General features: G+C 41.1%; 1 protein-coding gene across 7 annotated transcripts in view; it reads left to right on the top strand.

Annotated features, from left to right (window-relative positions):
• Positions 1 to 20,963, top strand: part of LOC126188175 (protein NDRG3) — a 491,060-nt gene that overhangs the window by 101,909 nt on the left and 368,188 nt on the right. For 4 of the 7 annotated variants that reach the window (XM_049929691.1, XM_049929690.1, XM_049929689.1 and 1 more), the window contains exon 1: positions 3,555 to 3,761. The exons of 1 other annotated variant lie outside the window; for it this stretch is intronic. The gene's annotated coding sequence lies outside the window, so the exon portion shown is untranslated. Of the gene's footprint in view, positions 1 to 3,554; positions 3,762 to 20,963 lie in introns of those variants that run through there. 2 more of the 7 variants (XM_049929695.1, XM_049929696.1) reach the window with 2 other exon arrangements.

The following is a 20,963-nucleotide window of genomic DNA, read 5'->3' as shown; positions in this document are numbered from 1 at the left end:
CAGCACTGATGATAGGACTGTTGGACAGGAAGACTAGATGGAAGGGGCTCGCCATTTTCTTGGACACGTCCGTATCTTCTCGGGGCGAGTTTCAAGTCTTGAAGATACGTGCCATACGCTAGTTCCTAATCATTCTTGTGTGTGTGTGTGTGTGTGTGTGTGTGTGTGTGTGTGTGTGTGTGTGATATTGTCATCCACTCCATCCGTGATCTGCTCCACCACCGCGGCGGGTGCGTGGGGCGTACATTAGGCTCAGTTACAATAAGTCTTATTATTCCTGAGGGTCTTTGTTCCTAACAACTATACCTGCTGTCAAACCCAGATGCAACGAAAATTAATTTGTTTATAAAATTATATAGTGCAAACAGTGTCGTTAAGCCAAACCATAGTACCACAACACCAGCAACTGAAAAGTACTGTTATCTTTGTTTTCCCATCTCCATATTTTTGTCGACAAGTCTCCTTTAGCGCTGTATAGTGTTTCACACTGCACCGAAATAAGATTACAAAACTTCCAAATCTAGTTTTAACAACTATGAGTGCAAACAAAGTGCAGTCAATCATCGGTCAGCGATAAAAATGGCGGAAATCATTTTACCCACTATCACTACTTGTCTTTTTTTTATGCTACAGAAAAAATATAACATGACAAGGAAGATGCTGTTCGGTACCCATAAAAGGAACGTTGGATGTTGTCTCGTTGACGTAAAGTTCAGTAAAGGCATATATCTAGCTCAATTTTAAGATGAGTTAATGGTGTGTGGACATGGGTGCGGCAAGTTTTTGGAGCCGTTCTAGCATTCATCTTAAGCGATTTAGGGAACGCTCGGAAACCTTTCGCCAAAATGGACGTTCGAATTCCGTCCATTCCAAATGAGTTGTGCTGTAGCTACTTCTCAACTCTCTGTTCTCGAATCAAGGTATCATCAGTTCCCATTTCACTGTGAACAGTATGGGGAGAACGAATAAAAGTTCAAAGACTGTTTACCAAGGCAAGCAACAGAAAACCTGTAAAGAAAGTTGCTCATAAATTATACTAAAACTTTGGATATTGTTTTTCTGTTGATAGACTACCTTCTGATATGTCTCAAACCAGTGACTCTGACGTGAAATCAGTGTGCAGTTTGGCCAGTAAATGTCCTGCGTTTGCAGCGGAGCGTGGATACGAAAAGTAGTACTTACATTCTGCGAGACGGAAATCTACTGCTTCAGTACTTGAGATGTTGACCACTTACTCAAGTGTCCATTTAATATCTTATTAATATTTGGAGTTTCATTATTTGCATCTTCTGTTAATAAGACAAATTTGATCATAACTGTAAACATTCATATTTTGTGAAACATATTAACGGTAGTTTAAAGTGAAGGTGGTAAGACTGGTTTCCGAGCATGGGATATAATGAGTACAGTCACGATACTCTGAACTCGAGACACTGGATAAAGTTTCCTATTTTTGATAGTTTACATTGCAGCCTTATAAATTCACAAGCGTACTTAAAAGACATTAAATTGCACTTAATTTTCTTGCCTCAAACTGCTGAGGAATGTCCAAACAACGAATGGTAATCACCAGACTCACACATCACATCTCTACGGTTCCCTTATTTAGCAGACCCAAGTAAGTATAATATGCTGTTTTACCGCATGTTCCTGTAGCTGGGAAACATTTAGTCTCTAGCATAGGTTCTTACACCGCACTTGCACGTCTTAGATGTGCACTTGTAGTACGTCTCAGATGTGGAGGAACTTTCAAACACTGTATGTAGATGTATCTGTGCTCCTTCTCGGAGTTTCGACTGCTCTCAATCTTTGTTTATCTAGCGATCTTACCATAGAAATAATTTTATAGTATCGTACGTATTGCGCTACGTGGAACATGAACACTTGCTGTTATAACAATAATCATAAAACATGGCAATTTCTGACAGACCCTTAATATTGGGAAGGCCAGCGTTCACATTTATGATTTCAACTCTCCTCTCGGCGATGTTTTGTTCTTCTGCTGACAATGAGTTTTAAATTACATGGTCACTTACGGTGTACGGAGAAGATGCGGCACGTCTCAAATCGTCGTTCAGCAATAAGGCAACGAGAACCTTGCTACACTGTTGGTAGCTTGCTTGTTTGCAGCCTTTCAACGATACATCACCGTGGATAGAAGAGGCTCGACGGCTCCCGATTCCAGTCGAACAGCGATCTAAAAACGTGCAAAGAAAACAATGCCGCCAAAGGATAAGTCTCACAGCAGAAAATATCGGTAAGTACTTTTGACATTCAAATATTATAAGTTCCGTTGCTCAAGAATTTGTTGTTTTTTGCTATAATATTTATTTTGCAGGGTTGTAGCTTCGGCTTGGGATGTAATAACTGCAGATCTTGGAAAAATGACAACTTAATATCGAACCGCCCAGTCACTGACGTCGTCTTCAAAGCGATTGGTATGTAATACGCTTTAATTAGTTGCAAACTGCTAGAATAGTTTTATCTCAAGTAACAGGTGCATGTGGGGAGGGAGGAGTGACTGTGTAATGCACTTTACAAAATTCGGCACTGGTTCACCAAACTGACAGTTTCAGGCTATAGTTCAAACGCGAAGTGGACCTCAAAAACAAAGATCCTTTTATGCATTTTGAGTAGTTGTTTTTTGGGACTAGAGGTTTTGTGAGTACTGTGTTACACACATCGTGCCCCACTATATTAAGAGCAAGCTTAGGTGACCCAGATGAGTTTTCATTCATTAACACGGTATAGGATTTTTAACGATTTATTCCTAGGCACTGTAGCAGAAGAAAATACGAGAAACGGTGACGGTGACCAAAATGGTGAAAAGTAGCTCATTAACGAATTCTGCATACGACTGAAAGCATAAACCAGTAACATCACAGTTTACTGATGGTTTAGGACGCTTTCATCTTTAGCGTAACACGTTTGCTGCTTTACTGACAAACAGTATAAACAATTTGTTTGCATAGAGTATAAAGCCACAGGCCGTTCTTCCATCAAATGCATTTGTAGGGAAGTCAGAGAAATGATTATAATAAATAATGTTAATTTATAGATTTTATGGCCGAAGATACTATTGCTCGCCGGTCAGAGAACGAAGGGAATTAACTTCGTTTTGTCTTCAATTGAACGGGAATCTCTTAACAGCTTTTTGGGGGACAAATGTTTGTTAATAAAGGAGTAGGATCTGGGTAAAGACTTTTTTCTGAGCTTAAACTACTGAAATTTATTTCCTTACCTTTTCCGCCAAAATTTGGACTGGCAGAGAGTATCAGTCGCGCTTTAGTACACAAACACGCCGCTAGGTGCCACTGACGACTCGAAACGCTCAACATTAGAGGAGCAGTTTACGTTTTAATTTAATGCTCTTACAAGATGAACATTATGATAGTTTGCTGAGAAAACTTGGAGAATAATTAGAAAACTACACGTTTGTTATATATTTAAATTCTACGCGACTAATTCTTAGTTTTTTCGATGTTGGCAGTGACGTAGTTCGCACAATGAGCAGTAGAGGGCTCCTGGTTTCGCTGGCTGTTTCAACGAATAAGAAGCTCAGAGATTCAAGCACTTGTGTGTTGTGGAGCTGTTCGGGCAGGTCGCGAACGTTAGCTGTGCGCGTCCGCAGTAGAGCTGAAGTTGCAATAGCGAATTTCCGATTTACACAATACGCGTTTCGTGCCGGCGGTAGAGCGACTCTCTTTTACGTGATCGTTTCCTTTGCCTTGTTAGGCCTAAGCTAAGACATCCATTACTTGGTAAGTGTTCTGAAGTAGCTTGTAGAATAACTGATAACTACTTCCAGATATGTTTATCCTTTGTTGTGATATAGGAAAATGTATTCTACAAATTTAAAAGTTTTGCCGTCTTTGAAATTTGGATGGTATAGGTGTCAGGAAACGACTTTTCGAGTTTGAAGTAAATACTAGTCGGATTGATACCAGGTAAACTATAAACAGTTATTAGAAATTTAGGCTCATGAAAGACAGCAACATTTTTAATTCCATCTGTGTGCCTAAATTTTTGATAAAGTGCTTGACGTCATCATAGGTGTTTTTTATGTAACTTTTCGTATTCTGAAAAGCATGCTAAGCATGTTGCACAATCTAATAGTTGAATTTTTGTTGGCTGGTGTAATGATAGTGCAGATGAACAGTCATTTAGGTTTTGAGAGCATGCTTTCAGGTTACAGTATGTATAGTTCAACTTTTACTTTCTGGTTTGTTATATATATTTGCATTAGATATATAACGTTGTGCTTTAATTTTTTTCTTTGCGTGCCGCTTTCAGCTGTTGTCATGGAGGCGCGCTTTTTGCTCGGAGTCACAGCATACCATTTCTCAACCAATATCTTTTTTCTTTGTTAATGCTAGCTTTTCTGTTCTATTGCGAGAATAGCGGAAATAACAATAAGAAGAGATTGACAGCGTGCGCTTGACGTGCTACAATGCACGCTAGCACAGAATATACGCAGCACGTTTTGAGCTGAGAATATCCTGAACGGAGAGATAAGCATTGATAATGGAGGTTACCAGCCTTACTGCAGAAGTGTTGTGACGGTAGTTTCCATGGCGACGGTGACCTGGGAAGGCTGCCGCTCGATCGCAGTGACCAAGGCTGGGATGGGCGGCAGGCTTTTCTGAGAGCGGTACAAATGCTTTTTCTTTGAGCATGCTGCCTGGCCTTATTATGTTTTTGTCTGTGTTGTCTGGTTTCTCATATGCATTCCTTACTCTCAGTAAACAAAGAGCATCCCTGTACTTCCTTATCCCTTGTCAGCCTGTGAATCCAATACGATTTCAGGAGTTTAGAGGTCAAACTGTGATCTAAATTTTGGCCCCCGTGTCAGATGATCCTGCATTTAGCCATAGGTATCAAGGGCTTGTTCCGGTGTCTTACCTTCTCAGAATATGCCTCAGAATTCCGGTCTCATTCATTCTCAGAGCATGTTCTTTCCATTTTATCTTCTTCAAAAACTGAGTGCCAAACAGGTAATCGAACCTGCCTTTTGCAAGGCAACTCGTTACCTGTTACACCACCCGAACATTCACGCAGTGCTAACCACGGCAATAAGAAGCCTGTGGTCACCTGCAGAAGCTTTCAGTCGGTGAGGTGGACATGTTTCGAGAGCGTAGTAGATATCACACTGCCTGGGAAATGCAGCTCCAGATTTGAGTATCAAGAATGGCGCATAGTTTGAATTTGTCGCTTACAATCTGGACAGACGCCTCAAAATAGCATAAAAATGGAAAACCTTTTCTGTAACTTCCTTCCTCTCCCGATACAGTTACTCTTGATTTTATGTACTCTACTGCGAAGAACTTTTCAAATGTTTGTATTTACATAGTCTTTTGTACGTGGGGCCAAGCTCTTGTGAACCACATAATAATGTAGGGACTGTCATCATCTGTTAGAATTTAATTTGGGTCTTTTGCTCGCTCTCTCCTTGTGACAGGTTCTGCACCACTTTGTCAGGTAGGCATTAGTATTATTAAATACCTCTGGCGTCAGCATAAGTTACACACATTTCAGATACTGAAAATATGACAAGTAATAAAACAAATCCCAGTAAAATCACCAAATCGTGGCCGTCCATTCGTCACTTTTGAATATTTTTCCCATCTGTGCGAATTTTAATCGGAATTGCGGAGAGACGGGAAGATCAGTGCGAATTGTGACAGGTTGGTGATGTCCGCACGAAAGCATCAAGGTCGTGATTCACACATTGTAGTGGAAGTTCAGACAACCATCTGCACGACGTAGTCAGAAAGGCTGCTCTTCAAGTGTCGATAGCTTTCGTTATAGGCACATTCTTACGATCATGGTACACACCTCGAAACACTTGTTCTGTAAGCATCAAAATTATAAACTGCTAAAGAGAAACAATAACTGGTGTTTCAACTATGCAGCCTTCGAGAACGAAAAAGAAGCAAATAGTGATGGTATCTCATATGTATGGGATATTTTCTTTCTTAGCTAATGAGGCTTGCTCTATGACAGCCCGATCACTAGGCAACTATCTTATTGACAAAAATATGCCAACAGAATGTGAATGGGAGGGGATGTGTAATTAATTCTGCGTGGTATCCGGAGAACATCGTTACCATTGACGGTCACACAAAGATTTCTTCGGTTCAAGACTTAAATTTACAATTTCAAATGGCCTACAATAGTGGCAGAAAATTTTGTATGTTATGAATATGAGAGTTATAGATCCGTAAGTCTGACGTTGTAATAGACTTATAATATTTCCACGTTACCTATACTAATCGTTTCGCACATACTGACAGAAACGTTATTTGTAAATAAATAATGCGATTTAGCGTCTTCATTGTTTCCTCTCGCCTCTTGATTATCGATTCTATGTTAATCTTCTTTCAGCGATAGTATTCTGCCACAAAACTGTTTTTGCTAATAACTTCTGTAAATTTCTCTTCATAAATTTCGAAAGATCCCTAATCTTGACAGCGTAAACTGAATTTTTATGGTGTATCAGTCCAGTATGACGGAAACATACACCAGAAAAAGCATTGCCGAAGTAACGAAAATATGATATGATGCCAACTAGAAGCAGGAACTGACTGAAGTACTTAAATATAATGACAGTGAGAAACATACATCCTGATTACAAGAGTAATATAACTCTTTTGTTAAGTTTCATGTGTTGTGCAACCCAGTGATCTGATAAAAGTCCGATGAAAATTCTTACCGGAATTTAAATGACCCACCGCGACGTAGACTATTTTATTTTATGTATGTCGGATTCGTACGTTTCGTCTGTCTTGAGCATGGTGGAGACTGCAAAAAATAGGCCGCACGGGATTAGTCGAGCGGTCTAAGGCGCTGCAGTCATGGACTGTGCGGCTGGTCCCGGCGGAGGTTCGAGTCCTCCCTCGGGCATGGGTGTGTGTGTTTGTCCTTAGGATAATTTAGTTTAAGTAGTGTGTAAGCTTAGGGACTGACGACCCTAGCAGTTTAGTCCCATAAGATTTCACACACATTTAAACATTTTTTAAACTGCAAAAAATAGATTTTTTTCTAGGCTTGCAGCTTTCCGAACGTAACGGTCTTTACTTTTCTGTTGAGACCAGCGCGAGGAACCATTTGTAGAAAACTCTTCCACTATCACCACTTTTTTTCATTCCATCCTCTAATATTGATAGTCAAAATGTTAGATCTCATTCAGGTTGCATTTACGTAGCTAAGGACATTTAAGTATTAGTCACAGAAGCAACCGGAACAAGACTTTAGGTAAAGCCGTGGTTGTTTCCTTCTGCCATAATGACAAGCTGAAGCTGCATTTCTAGAATTAAAAGGATGTCAAAGTCCAGAACAGAGTGCCAGTATACAACTTAAATGGGGTCGAATCGCCTCTTTTAGTTTCCTTATGTGCCACTCTCCAGGACTATGCCCTGCACTTTTTATTAGTCCTTACATTCTGACGTAGTATATGACTAGCACAGTTCGCCAGTCATCACACCATTTGCGACTTTATCATTAACGCTGCAGATATGCGCTCTTTATGATGATGAACTGTGCGAGAAAGGAATGGGACGGGGTGCGGCTACACGCCCGTCGACACTGAGGGCAGTTAGAGGTGAAATTCCTTAATAGACTAAACAATTTAGTATAACTGTTTAGTAACGTCAGCGTTTTTAAAATGGTTGTAATGTTTACGTAGCATCCTGAATGTTTAAAAAAGCGATATTTCAGACCCTAATTCCTAAGATCTGTTGATGAAATAAATATTAACTACCGGTTTCGAACATAGTTAGCAACAGACTACATGGCAACGTTCTTATTGTGGTGTCAAATAAAATAAAAGCAAACTTCAGTCACTTCTGTAAGTTGTATAATGTTGCTGTTAACTATAATGCATTTTACCATTCAAGGCAGTAACTCAGGAGGGCTTTTAAGTTGTATGACCCAACAATGAGAACATTACCATGTAGACTGCTGTAAATTCTTTTGTTCCACCCGAAGGTATTCAGATGATAGAAACGAGCAACTAATAAAGTTTTATTTAATTATCAGCACTTGTCGGTTCTAAAACGACTTTTTGTAATACCTAAGAGTTCTAGGACAGCACCTACTCAAAATACCTCTTCCATTGGCCCAGAAGACTGCAGATAGTCGGCGGATTGTCCTACAAGGTAAATTGGAAACGTCCGTTTGCTGTTACACAGGCAGTACACCTCTAGTATACCGGTTATTAACACAAAAATAATGCATAATTTATAAAATCGTGGTTAAGTGGATGGCAAAGCGCAACTGCTTGCGTCGTTTTCTTGAACGTTCTCGAGTAAATGTGTATACGATGAGATTGTGCAATAGCCGATACCTGGTGCCACATTACGCTGCTCGGAAGTATTGCACCTACCGCTTAAAAGTTTGCTTCAGCCTTTATTTGCTTTTTGCTTTCATTTGTAATAATTAATTGTAGTACTTACGGCATTTGACACGATATTGCTGTGGTGTCAAGTAGGTTAATTGTGCTTTCATAGTTGACACTGAATCGGTGAAAACGTCTGAGTAGTCGTTACATTGCGGCAATATCGACTAGCTGCGAAATGCATGTGAACGAAAGCTCCTATCACTGAGGCCAATTGTTTGACTCTATTAGCACGATACCGCTTATTGTTTTCGGCACAAGAAACATAAGACATTGTCTGGGAGTCGTAGTCTAACAATAACTGTAATTTTATGACCCCCATCTCTCTCTCTCTCTCTCTCTCTCTCTCTCTCTCACACACACACACACACACACACACACACACACACATTACACTCTTGTTAATGTTTGCCTTCAGATATTTTGACCACAGAGACAGATTTAGGTTCCGCCGTAGCTCACTTTTCTTAAGAAGTACGAAGGAATTGATTGTAGAGCTGTAGATGGAACGATCAGTAACATTTTATGGACACAAAGGAAAATCTGTAAGGAGCTGAGGTACGGGAACTGAATCTTAGACTACCGATCCGCAGTGAATATGTTACGGCGGCACTTCTTTTTCTATAGATATTTTTTTACCGAATTGTGTTTATAAAACGAAATGACATATCGTACCACAATTGAAGGTACTAGATAACATCGTCTGAATGTGAAGGTGACACTAAAACTCTCGACGTATATTAACATTTGCTGGCGGTGTAAGACGTGAGTGGCCTGTAGGCAGCATATCGAGGTGCAAGACCCGGAAACCGCCACGCGGCTTGCAAATCATTAACACAGGTCACACGTGTCGATGCGCCCACGTACATTGTCCAGCGCTGTCGGCGCTCTCCAACACTCCAGCGCTTAGCGACACTCGAAACCTTCCACCGATCTGTGATGTCTGATTTAGTGAACAATTAGGGATTACAGTTATGAACAACATAAATTGCAACTATGAAATAGAAAATGCTGTGGGGAGCACGAATTAAAGATTGCGATTTATTCGCAGAACATTCAGAAATTGCAACAAATCTGGCAGTCAGACTGGCTACTTCACGTTTGACTTTCTATTCTGGAGTATTGCTACGTAGTATGGGACGCTTAACAGAACGTTTGAAGAAGGGCAACTCGTTTTATACTTCCACGAAGCAGGGGAGAGAGTGTCAACGAATACGGTACGCGACCTGGTACGCTAATCGTTTAGTAGTAGTGTATGGTATTCTGCCTTACGGCAGGTCTTGTCGTGGGTTAAGCCTCTTCCATTTTTGTCTGTCCGTAGCCAGTCTTTTCATTTCTGAATATTTGCCTCCTTTGATATTGTCCAGCATTTGATATCTTCTTTTTCCTCTTCCCCTTTTTCCCTCCGCCATTCCTTCTATTCCTTCCTTCAATAAACAGTCCCTCCTCAAACAATGTCCAATCCAGTTCCATTTTCTCTTTCTGATGACTTTCATCATGTTTCTTTCTTCTCCAACTCTTCTTAATACTTCTTCATTCCTTACTCGGTCTTCCTATTTCACTTTTACCATTCTTCTCCATATCCACATCTCTGGTACCTCCAATCTTCTTACATCTTCCTTCCTCAATGTCCAGGTCTCCGCACCATATAGTGCAACGCTCTAGATGAAACATTTGGCAAGCCTTTTCCTCAGATCGTTGTTTAGTGGTCCACAAAGTAATTTCTGTTTCCTCTTGAATCCTTCTTTTCCATTGCAATTCATTTCCTGATTTCTGTTCAGCAATACATATCATCCATTATTACACTTCCCAAGTCATTGAAGTTATTCACTTGCTCTATTTCCTCTCCCCTCTTTTCATACGGCATTTTACCTCTTTTCCTCCGATTGCCATGCCTTTCATTTTCTTCTTGTTAATCTTCATTCCATATTCTTCTAATTTTGTGTTTAGATCATCTAACATTTGTTCCATCTCTGTTGCACTCTCTGCAATCACTATCATGTCGGCTGCAAATCTTAGACACTCCACTCTCCGACCCCCCTAATACAAACTCCTTTCCTTCCATCAAAACTTTCACTAATAATTTCCTCATTTAAATAACGGTGTTTTTCTTCGCGTCTATATCTTTTCATACGTTTCCAGTCGCCAACTTTCCCCTCCGAAAGCTAAAATATTTTGTTGACTTTCCACCTATTTGTGATGAAATGACTCTCGACACGAAATTAATCGGAACTCGCTCGGAAATATTTAGATGCTCATTTTCCCCATGTGCTACACGAGAGTGAAACTATATAGAAATAGACAAAGTGATTCTACGAACCCTCTGCCAAACAACTAATTGTGAACTGCAGTGTTATCATGTAGATGTAGGTAGTGTTCTAATTTTTGACACGATTCAGCACGTTGCAGACAGAACTCAAGAAGTTCTTAAAGGGACGAAATCAACAGACGTAACGGTAATTTACGGAGTACCCCACAATGTGTTACAGGATCGTTACTTCTGGATCATTACTTTTTACAATACAAACTAATGATATAGTGAACAAAGGCGTAGGCAGAATGAGGCAGTTCGTAGACGATGCTGTTATCGATACGAAGGTTGCAACGCCAGAAGTCTGTAGCGAAATCTAGGAAGACCTGCAGAGGATTGAAAATTAATGCAGGACCTGCCTTCAAATAAATAAATGTAACTTATTGCGCATAAATAGGTCAAGGTATTCATTCCTGTTGGATTACGCTCTTAGCAGTAAATCACTGGAAGCAGTAACAATCATAAAATACCTAGAGGTAACCGTCTGAAGCGTCCTAAAGTAAACCAAACAAACATCAACCGAACAGGCCTTGAAGGCCCAACGGTACCAACCGGCCGTCGTGTCATCCTCAGCCCTTAGGCGTCCCCGGATGCGGATACGGAGTGGCATTTTGGCAGCACGCCGCACTCCCGGCCGTTGTCAGTTTTCGTGACCGGAGCCGCTACTTCTCAATCAAGTAGCTTCTCAATTGGCCACACAAGGGCTGATTGCACCGCGCTTGCCAACAGCACTGTGCAGACCAAGACGATGACCCAGCCAAGTGCTAGCCAAGCCCGACAACGCTGAACTTCGGTGATCGACGGGATCCGGTGTTACCACTGAGGCAAGGATGTTTGGCTCCTAAAGTAAAACGGCCACACAAAAGTAGTTATAGGAAAAGCAGATGCCAAGCTGAGAGTCATTGGAGTAATCTTAAGGAAATCTAGTTTATGCACGAAAGAAGTAGCTTACGAAACGCGTCTTCAGCCGATTTTTGAGTACTGCTTGTCATGTCAGTCTGGGATAAATAGAAGAGATAGAGAACATCCAACTAAGACTGGTACGTTTAGTCACTGTGCCGTTTAGTCTGTTCGAGAACGTTACCGAGATGTTCAACAAATCCCAATGGCACACTCTACAAGAAAGGGGTTGTGTGTCATGAAGAGCTTACTGTTGACATTCCAAAAGCTTACGTTACAAGGAAAGTCTCGTGAAGTGACCACGACGAGAATATAAAGTAAATTAGAGCTCTCTCGGATGTTAACCGCCGTTCGCAAATGGAACAGAGAAGGGGAAAAATTACGCTTGTACCAGAATTGTCCTTCGCCACTTGCGAGATAGTCCATGTAGAGCTTATGCTGCTTTCGGATCAATGTTAGTTGCTGCAGACGAGACCAACCTTACCTCCTCATGAACTGCATGCTTCGCAGCCTTCCTCTTCTCCTTTTATTTCATTTTTTTATGTGTGCAGGTCAAAACAGTGAGTACTAAAGCATAACTGGGAAGCTTAAAAAGAAGTGGAGAACGTTGAAAATAAACTCCATACAACAGTCTCTGTGTTAAAGTGAATTGGAAAAATTTCGCATCACTAAGCACGTAGTTCACGTGATGAATGTGATACAATATCACCAACAGCAGTTCGTAAGTTCCACGGGATTTTCAGGCTCCCCGATGGTGCTGCAGTGTTTTATGTAAATACGAATATAATGTTTCATTATTTACTGAAACCAATTAAAACACTGAAAAGGTTCTTCGCTACATGGATACCAATTTTTCTCGTACTTCAGTAACGCCAAGCTTCACTGTTACGTCATAAGTGATGATCAAAAGCATGCGGGCCGCTGTAATTAGCGTTCCACAAATAAAGAATAAAAAATTTTTTATGGAGGTGGTGTGTACAGTTTTAATGGATGGGCGCAATACATAGCTGTAATGGTATATTTTATTATCCATGTCGCTGTAGGATCAGGCAGAATTGGGCATAATATTACAATATACAGCTAACATCAATGATGGAACTGTGTACATCTTGTAACTGTTATTCCAATTAGGCAAATGCATAGCAGAGATGGTTTTTGATCCGATGATGGTCTGATCCTAGACCGAAATCGACCGTCGCTAATAAAATACACCGTTACAAGTGTGTACTGCATAATGCAGTTCTTAACAAGGGGTAAAGAGTTAATAGGCCCAAATGAAGAGGAATTTTGTGTGTTCTAAATACTGCAATAGGTAGATATGTACTAAAAATAAGTTTCACTGCTCCATGAACCATGAGAAATTAAGGCTTTTTAGTAGCATAAATATGTTCAAGCAGTGTGAGCAGAGAAACAAAACTAGCAAATCTTTGAGCAGAGTTATAAGCGCTAGATATTGAAAATATTCATTCATCGCTATTCACACGAAGAAAACGTCAATATATAAGAGTGAAAATCCAGCCATGACTCGGCTTTTCAGCGAAAGCCTATGAGGAAGATACACAATTTTTTCGAAATATTCCGCTTTTACGCCAGTGCAGCTTTTCGAACATTATTCTAGAGAACACTTTCCACGCTCGGAGTGCGATTCTAGATCTCTGCATAACACCCATCCACAGCTACGGCCAAACGGCTGTAGATGTGGAAATTCGAGGATTTCAGAAGCTCCCAGATCTCATGAGCAGGTAGGGTGTTCCAACAAAACAACGTCAAATCCTCGAAACAATTTTGTGGAGAGGTGCATTGTCAAGATAAAAGACCGCATCGTGCACATTCTTGGGTAGCTCTTCACGTGGAGGTTCTTGAAGCGAACGCAGCGAGGTGACGCAGTGGCGGAGACTCCTGGACACACCCACATTCAAGAGTTCAGCGATTCAAATCTCCTTCCGGCCATCCGTTTTTTCCTCAGTCGCTTCAGGCAAATCCCGGGAGAGTTCTTTTGTTAATGGCACTGCAGGTTTCCTTCCCCGTACTTCCCTAGTCCTAGTTTGTGAGTCACCTATAACGCTGACGAGACACTAAACCTTAATCTTCCTTCTTTAGTATAAGAACGGCCATGTTGGATTTTGCTGCCCATTTTTAACTATTTAAAATGAAGGAGCATACTCTTCAATAAAACTTCATGCACGTATAATTTCTGATGCGATGAAACGTCCAAAACAGTTTCATAAATGAACGATATTCTGGTTTACTTAAATGAACAAAACTCAGAACATGCGAATAATTTATTGCGCAGATAAACTGTAAGTTTGAGTTTTGCCTCTGTACCAAGGAGGCAATGTTTCATTGTATCAGTGCCATATCTGTGGCAAGACGTGAAATTTTTCAGCGTCATTATATATATAAACGCGTTAGTTCTTGTTGTTGCAGCTGTTGATGCAGCTCCTCTCTCTCAGTAAACATCGTAATCGTGTGATCTTAGCAGCTTGGCCTTCAGGTAAAGTTCCAGAGAAAATGCGCAGAAGAATGAAAATGCTGTTAGGCTTTTTGGCGTACGAGGTTACAGAGGTGCCGCCTCATATTAAGACCCGAAGGTTCCTTAGCCTGTAATCTTCGCAGGGGAAGAAGACGCTACTAATTTGGACAGCGCGCTGCAGCGAACCCAGAGAGAGGGTTCGGCTTGTGCGAGTGTAGCAGAGGCAAACTGTACGGGTGATGACTAAACTTTCTGATCCTTGCAGACAGAAAGATGAAAACTGAGAGAAATTTGTGGAAATATAGTGAGTTTTGAGATAGAAGAGAAGCATTGTTTCATTGCGTTTTTAAAGTCTACTAAAATCCCGATATAGTTGCACTGGGTTTTTGTTCTTAAACTTACCTTCCCGTCTGATGAAACTGAAGGCAGCTTTCGTGATCTGATATTTATAAATATTTAATTTCATATCACTTGTACATCTTTTGCGGCTTATATAGCCTCGGTGGCTGATAACTTCTCGTCCCATAACTGTTTTTGCACTAGATAGGCAGTGTAACCTGTGATTTGAAAACAATTTGGTTGTTTAGTGGCTCTTGTTTCATCTGAAATCGTTCCACTATACGACTTATTGTTTCTGTAGGAAACCGCTTCATCTCTCTAATCTCACGATTATTTCCCAGTTAGTACTGAATATATTGGCCCGACGACTAATGCTTGTCATCCAGAAACGCATTTATGCTGAAATATATGCTAAGATAAATTTTCTGTTTCCTTAAGGGTTACTACTTGTCATATGACAATTCTTGGCCGAAACCTAAAATTGGTCAGGGTAAACCATGCTTAGACCAAAACATTTTTAAAGATTTTCGCTGAAATTGAGGAAGAGTTTAAATAAGTGCTGATACAGACAGTTAAGAATAGTATTGGAGTGATAGTAACAAGTTAGCCCATATTTTTTTTCAGCGCTCTGACGGAGCACAGCTTCGTGGACGTGGGAACAAGTCATTGCCTCGACGTAAGAGATTTACTTATTTAGTAATAGTTACAGTGTAGCTATTTCCGTGGAGATGTCGTCAACCAAAATGTTCGAAAACTGCAGTGCTTTACTAGGCACGGTCATTTTGGGGGTGTTCTGCCATTTCCTTCCTCTGCCCTTTATGTCTACATCTATATTCTGCAAGCTAGCTTACGGCGTATGGCGGAGGGTACTTCATATACCACTGTCGTTTCTCTCTTTACTGTTCTAGTCACAATTAGTACACTGAAAGAAAGATCTTTGGTAGGCCTCCGTGTGACTCGAATTTCTGATTTTATCATCATGGTTTTTTCTCGAGATATATAAAGCAATGTTTTTGTTGACCCTTGTAAGAATGTACGCTCTCTGAATTTTAATAGAAAACCACACCGTGATGCTCAATGCCTCTCTTGTAACTTCTGCCACTGGAGTTGGATAAGCGTCTCAGTGAGGCTATCGCGTTTACGCAACGAACCTGTAACGAAACGCGCTTCTCTTCTTTGTGTCTTAGATGATGACTGCCTCAGACTAACGTGTAACACTCATGTGACGGCCGAACGAGTATTTTGTAAGCTTCCTCCTGTGTGGGGTACACTTTCTAAGGATACCTCCAGTCTGTCTGATATTTGCCTTCCTGAAATTAGTTTTATACGCTGGTTTCACTTGAAATCGCTCCCGAGTATTTAATGAAAATGACTGCTCCCAGTATTTGTTCTCCAATCGTGTAATCCTACAGCAACGGATATTTCCACCCATTTTTTTCGCTACATCTATTCATTTTGAAAGGCAGCTGCCAATCCCTGAACGAAGCGTCGCCCCTCTGCAGCTCTTTTTGCGTGCCGCTTCAATTCTATGGCATTGCTACGCCTGTATATGCAACAGCATCAACGACGAACAGCCTCATGGCGCTTCCGAGGTTACCCACTAGTAGATCATTTATCTTCGAACTGACGTACTCAACCTGTCATAGGAAACTTAAAATTTAACATAGACTTGAAACTACGGAACATCTTTTTACTTTTCGCACTAACACATTGCAGAGACAGGTGGAAGAAGTGATCAATGACAGAAAAACTCGTAGGTTCGATCGGGGATTGAACTCTGCACTCTTGATTCGTAGTGTGGCAGTCACTGAGCCACCGAGCCACGTTTCACAAATGTCCTGTAGTTGTTTGTAGTAAGAGGAGAGGGAAAACATCTGTCATCTACCATCTGTCATCTACCACAGAATTCAAGTTCAGAGAGACTTTACGAATAGGGTAAAGATTCAGACACTACAGATAATACCAACGGTGAAAAGCTGCTTGGAAGACCAATTTGTATCCGAAGTGGGACAGTGAAACTGCAGTCAATGAGAGAATCCATGCTTCCCGCGTCATCACTCTTGATAAAAATTGTCCCGTTATTCAATACTAATCACAAATAATCACAAATCTGCGTAGAATATAATTCGTGATGACCTCGGCTATAGAACAGGCAGTAAGCGATGGACACACGGCGGCTGTCGGACGATCACAAGCGTGCGCAGAACACTTATTAGGCGCACTTAGACCGTAATGCACGTCGAACTGTGACGTGAGAAGAGTCCATGGTGCAACATTATGAAGCACAGACAGTAAAGGTTAAGCGCACATCATTTCCGGACAAGAAAAAAAATCAAGGCACGTACTTCCTATGGAAAATTTTACAGAGGTTGGGTTGGGTTGTTTGGGGAAGGAGACCAGACAGCGAGGTCATCGGTCTCATCGGATTAGGGAAGGACGGGGAAGTAAGTCGGCCGTGCTCTTTACAGATGTCTTTTGAGGTGTCCAGACCCTTAGTTTTGACCTTACAGAACGCCACGAGGCCAAAAAACAAAAAAAGAAGAATAAACACTTGCAACAGATAATTGCGCTCCCCTCCACGCGCAAACGCGGTCGCACGTGCACACGCACAAATTTTATGATACCGCTAAAAGACACTCCTGGAATAAAAATGTGAAAGATCCTCGAAAACAGACCAAGCCAAAAAACAAGTCGCACTTGAAATGCCAGCAAAGAGATTTGAGGGGATAAAATCTCAAATAATTAAGAGAGCTGAGACAGATATTTTTGTCATCAGTCTCCCGACTGATTTGATGCAGCCTGCCATGAACTCATTTCCTGTACCAACCTTTTCAGCTCAGAGTAGCACTTACATCCTACGTCCTGAATTATTTGCTGGTTGTATTCCAATGTTCGTTTTCCTCTGCAGTATTTACACTCTACAACTCCCTCTAGGACCACCTGCTTTCCTTGTGCCCCTTTCTTCTACGGAGAACAGCCTCGTTTCTTATTTTAACAGTCCATTTCATTTTCAGCATCTGTCTGTAGCAGTCCATCCGATTTTCCCACAGTCCACGATTCACTACCATATAATGTTGTGCTCCAAACGTTCATTCTCAGAAATTTCTTCTTCAAATTAAGGTCTATGTTTGATACTTTTCAAGTTCTTTCGGCCCAAGATGCTCACTTTGTTGTGCTTGTCTGCTTTTTATGTCCTCCTCGCTTCGTCCGTCAAGAGTTATTTTGCTTCCGAGGTAGCAGAATACGTTCATCTACTTCGTAGTCATCAATTTTGATGTTAAGCTTACCGCTATTCTCATTTCTGCTGCATCTCGTTACTTTCTTCAGTCATAGATTTACTATCAGTTCGAATTCTGTAATTATACAGTCCATTCTATTCAACTGGTCCTGCAATTCTTCAGCTTTCACTGAGAATGACAACGTCATCTGCGAATATTGTCACAGATATCCTTTCACACAGAATTGTGATCCCACCAATGAAACTTACTTTATTTACGTCGTTGCTACTTCTATGTATAGACCGAACATTATCCGCGGAAGACTGCATCGCTGATGTACACTCTTTTTAATCCGAACACTTCAATCTTGGTCTTCCAGTCTTGTTCCCTCTTGATTTATATATTTTACACTACCTGTCTTTCGCTGTTGCTCATTCTTATTTTTCTCGGCGTCTCAAACATCTTGCGTGATTTTATGTTGAAGCTGTCTTTAGTGCCATGACTTTTCATAAAGCCAAAGTGTTCGTCAAATAACAGGTCCTCCATTTTCCTTTCCATTCTTCTGTACATTATTCTTGTTAGCAGCAGCTGAGCGTTAAGTTAATTTCGCGATACTTCTCGCACTTACTTGCGCTTGCTATCTTCGGAATTGCGTGGATGCTATTTTTTTTTTTTTTCAGAAGTTTGATGGCTCGTCACCAGCCTCACAGCTTCTACACACCAGCTTGAAAAGCCATTTTGTTGCCATTTCCCAGAGTTATTTTAGAAATTCTGACGGAATGTTGTTTATCCCTTCCGCCTTATTCGATCTCAAGTTCTCCTTTTTAAATTCTGACTGTAATAATGGATCCTCTACGTCTTTCATATCTACTCCCATTTCTTCTTCTATCTTGTCATCAGATAATTCGTCACCCTTTTAGACTCCTCCAGTGTTCTCTTTCCACCCAGTAGCTATTTCCCCAGAATATAACTGTGGAATTCCCGTTACACTCTTAATGCTGCTGCCATTACTTGTTAATTTCTCCGAAGGTTGTTTTGACTTTTCTATATGCAGAATCAGTCCTTTCGACGATCGTTTCTAAGCCTCCACATTTTTCATGCAGCCATTTTGCTCTGGCTTTCCTGCATGTCCTATTTATTTCATTCGTAAGTATGCTGTATTCAGATCTTTTCCTGAACGTTTATATACTTCCCTCTTTCGTCGATCGGTTGAATTTTTTTTTTCTTACCCAAAGTTTCTTCGCAGTTACGTGCCATGTATTTATGTTTGTCTGTTCATATTCTGCGATTGCTCTTTTTAGAGATGTCCATTCGTTTGCAACAGTCATTTGTGGACTGATGACGGAGAGACCTACAACTCTGCTAGACCGTCAAGTAGTATATACCAGACATTTATGCTCACGATTATGAGCATAACGTGGTTCAAATTTTAGATTTGAATCAAAGACCTCAATGGTCTCTGACACCGCTTTTGAATAGTTGCGGTTTTCATGTACTTTCCAGGCACTGACGCTAGAAAATCGCGGGGTATTGGTACACGGCCGTATCGAAAGTGAACAAAGACACTGCTCACAATCCAGGAGAAGGTCCTTGGGGGACTAAGAGTACTGTTAACTCCAGCAGCAGCAAGCGACACAACAAAGGAACGCTGGCTCCCAGGTTAAGTGCTTTTGCCCTCCCTCACTGGCAGAGGCAGTGATTCATGCGTACCACCGGTACTCTGCTCGACACTTGCGATATATCAGCTCACCTGAGCGTGGTCCACAACACACACACACACACCAGTAGTCTCTGCATGTTTCGATACCCTTTATATTAAAGTGGTCCGCACATGACATCAACTCCTACGGATGCTCTACGACAGCTCTGGTAAATTACTATGGTAGCCTATCAAATGCGGCAAACACATTATGAACAGAAGAGCACATATCTGAAACCGACTGCCGTTTAGTGAGCAATCACTCGCAGTATAAAAAATTTACGTCTCACCACCACAATGTGAGAATAGTTGTACAGAAGGCTAATCTGCACAGCTGGTGTTCCGAGTACGTTCCGTGAGAAATGCAGAGCGTCGAATCGAGAGTTGCTCAGGGTGCCTGGGCGGAGTCAGTCTGCGAGGAAAGAAAGTTAAAATTTAAGGTTCTGTCGAGGTAATTAGAAATGAGGGCACTACCTCAGTTCGCCATGAAATGTGTAGGGAATCAGATGGCATTAGTCTTAGCATTCACTTGAAGAGATTCAAAAAAAGCACGAACAGTCAATCCTAGCTAGAACCTAGTAATTTATACTGCTCGGCAAACGTTCAACGGAGAGGCGTAACAAAAGCGCACTACGTCTTGTAATGTTCTTAATATACAGGTACATAACTATTTTAAGACAGTTGAATTTTTCACCTTATCTGTTATACAGATCACTCTTTTATATTGCAGGATCAGATGATTCGGCGCTATGCCATTTTCAAATGTTACTGCTATCGTTGTGATTTTACGAAGTCACACTGTTTGGTGTATACAAATGCGCGTGTGCCATTTTTATTACGAAAGCGTGCTGAAAAGTCATGTTTTGATGTGAAAACTCTTAAAGCTTTCTAAATAAAACGAACTTTATTAACATTCTATATATTTATTCTTCATATGTACATATTTATCAACATATTCACTCTGGCGAAGAACGAATTCGTTCCAACGAGAGACCAATTTGTCGATACCGTCACTGTAGAATGTTTGACTTTGTTGACGAAGCCACAACCTCACCTCTACTCGCATTGCTTCGTTACTATCAAAGTGAAGCCATCAAAGGTGTTCTTTAGGTTTTCGAAGTAGACGAAAATCGATTAGGGCCAAGTCGGGAATGTATGGAGAGTGGTGGGTGACAGTGAACCCAAGGCGTTGGTTTGTTGCAGATGTCGCACCTCTCGTGCGTGATCTGCCATTGTCAAGCTGACGATGGTACTCCATGTGTGGACTAACTCTTCGCATTCGAAACTCGATTACAGCACTCTGTTTCTCGTGTACCGACGTAGTTACGTTAAACATCGTCATGTTTGTTGCATGCTGCAATTCTAAGCTCCCTAGCGATAGAGGACAGCGTATGAAGAATAAAGGTGTAGAGTGTGAGGCATGAGTTTTTCCGGCGTATACAGTGCTCCAATAACTTACGGGAACGCCGCAGGGGGATGTGACGTCCGTCGACAACCGCCGATATTTCGACAGGTGCACACCCTGTCATTTTCAAGGAAAACTGCAGCAAGTAAGCCCTGTGCAAAACAAGTGATGTTGTAATAACTGTGACTGTTTCTTGACAAGGGAGCGAGCAGAATTCCACGTG

Source organism: Schistocerca cancellata, chromosome 5, assembly GCF_023864275.1.
Source record: "Schistocerca cancellata isolate TAMUIC-IGC-003103 chromosome 5, iqSchCanc2.1, whole genome shotgun sequence".
Taxonomy (NCBI): Eukaryota; Metazoa; Arthropoda; class Insecta; order Orthoptera; family Acrididae; genus Schistocerca; species Schistocerca cancellata.
The sequence above is the reverse complement of the archived record's forward strand: the minus strand, read 5'-3'. Positions and strand labels throughout refer to the sequence as shown.